Raw genomic sequence first — 2,917 nt, forward strand, 5'->3', positions numbered from 1 at the left:
CATTCCGTCTTGTGTATTGCTTTTTGCTCGTTTAATAATTAACTTTTGATTCATTTTTTTACTTTTATTACGTTAATTAATATCGGAAAAAATGAGGTCTTTATTATTAAAATAATTTTTTTTAATATTTCTAAAATATATTTTTAACATTAATTGTATCTGCTGATGCTGAAAAACTGTAAATAAAACAATTCAATGCACAGTTCGAATGACTACAAATATGGTATATATGTAAGTACATATGTATATAGTATACATATATAGTAATTCAAATTGAATTATTTAAACATTAAAGATATAGCTTTGATTATTATGGTCATTATTTATATTTCTTATTGTTGAATTTTCAAATTGTGTGATCCAATAAAATTCTAATTGTTTATATTACGTCTGAAAGAAGAATGTTTCCATATATATATTGATTATTGCGAAGAATATTATTAAGGCCTCGGTAGTCTAAAGGTTTAGGACGCTCGTAATACAAGAGGTCCGACTCCCGACAGAGGTAATATTTTTCGCAATAAATTTATTTACACTTTTTCAGCATATTTCAACATTTTCTTAATACGATGCCTGATTGAGTATCAAATTATAAAAAATTGTTTGTCAATTTAATTCGTGATATTACTATAGTAGTTTAATTGCGTTTATAAGTTTGGAAAAACAATTCGACGTACAGATTGAATGACTACAAATATGGTTTATATATATGCAAGTATACATATATTTATAATATTAGGTGTTGGAATTAATTCGTAGCGTTTTCAAGTGATGGGAAGTACTTTCATTAATGTATTTTTTAATGCTCATGTGAAATAAATAACATTCTTTCATTAAAAAACGCTACGAATTAATTCCAACACCTAATATATATATATATATGTAATTCAAATTGAATTATTTAAGCATTAAAGATCTAGCGACGGCTATTATGTTTTTTATTATTGAATAATCATTTAATCATTATGGGATAAAATTACATGCTTGTTGGTCCGAATTTTTTTTGGCTGGGCTTCCCCATGGACCAATATTTTCGAAATTCTGGAATTTTATTCTTAACGATATAAATGAATGATTATATTTATATGTTGAAAAAATGAATACTTATAAATTTAAGAATTTTAAGCACGTATACGTGAATACATCAAACGATAAACAAAGCCATGATCAGTCAAAATTAGATGTTTCGAATAATACATTATACATATATTCTTTTATTCAATCAATTTATTTCAGATCTGATTGCGCGCCGATAACTTTCGGACTTTCAATTAACACAATCATTTTGAAACGCTAATAATCCTCCCTAAATTAGATTAGAAAGAAAGTAAGAAACTTATTACGAAATTGCGAAAAATATTACCTCAGCCAGAATTCGAACTCGGGATCTCTCAACTTTCCGGGTCTTAGCCAACTCGACCACTGAGGCTTCGGAAATATTTTTCCCAATAAGGGTCGGTTGTTTTACCTTTTAGTAAATTTTACCTGTGAAGTAAATCTGGTAATCCGCGCATGTGATTGAATAATTTTGCTACTTACCCAACAGGTAAAATTTACCAAAAGATGGAACAACCGGTCCTAATTGATATTTACAGAAAGAACGCGTTATATAGCCGCATATATATAAACATAAGATTTTTAAGCATGACCGTATGTGTAAATACATCAAATACGATAAAGAATCATGACCGATCAAAGTTAGATGTTTCGAATAATACATTATATATTCTTTTATTAAATCAATTTATCGAGATCTGATTGAGAAAGAAAGGAAATAAGAAACTTATTGCGACCAAATAACTTTGATCGATCATGGCTTTCTTTATCGTATTTGATGTATTCACACTTAAGATCATGCTTAAAAATCTTATGTTAATATTATTTTTATTGTATTTTGAACAGCATTTATAATTGTATCTTGTTAAATATATTAGAATTACTTGATAATTGTGGATAAATTTTTCTCATTAACTATATCTCGTAAAATATTTCGTTGATCAAACATGTCTCTTTGTTATTGAGGTAGTTCGTTTTATGCATAATGTATTGTTTCTTCTTGTTTACCGTATATAAACAAGGATAAGTGATGTACCATCATTATGCATCCATAATCTATAATCTATACCTACTTACAAACCAATATATGTAACATAGAGGAATTCAAATTAATCATATTATTATAATTTTCAAAATTTCTATACATTTTTCTCAAAATTATATTGATAGCGAGAATTGAAAACGTTTTCTCTTCAGCAATGGTATAACTTCGTTTCACTTCACTACGAAACAACTCGACAATATAAAACAATATAGCATATTTACCCAATTTGTATCGACTGACACAATAATTAAACTGCTAGAGTACGCTGATATTAAAATTAATCATAACTCTGATAATATGTGTTATTATCAGAGGGAATTATCCAACCAAACTGTAAAATATTAAACAAATTCTCTTATAATGCAATAAATAATATAATTCTTATAATATAGTTCTAGTTCTATAAAGTGTATAGTTGTAACATTTCGAATCTTGTCATAACAACCAGAAATTCTTTCTAATTATATTACGACAAGATCCGAGATTTTGATTTAAATAAAATGCATTTAATTATATACGCACACACGTCTTATTCATAACAAACCATAATCAAATAAAATTTCTCATTATTGTAATTTCACATTATTGAAAGAATAGAAAGTCTGTTACATACCTACGTTTTAAGAATTATTTTTTAACCTTTTTTCGCTCAAAAAATGGGCGGTCCGCCAGATACCACTATTAATTGAGATCCCACACCAAAAGTGTATACAGTGGCTGTGTTTAGCGAACTCGACAGTTAAGTGAGCGCTCATTGGCTTAATTTCCACCGAGGGTTTAATCCAGATCAGAATATAAGAACCAACCAACTACAGG

This window comes from Acromyrmex echinatior, chromosome 17 (assembly GCF_024713525.1).
Source record: "Acromyrmex echinatior isolate Ae372 chromosome 17, ASM2471352v2, whole genome shotgun sequence".
Lineage (NCBI taxonomy): Eukaryota > Metazoa > Arthropoda > Insecta > Hymenoptera > Formicidae > Acromyrmex > Acromyrmex echinatior.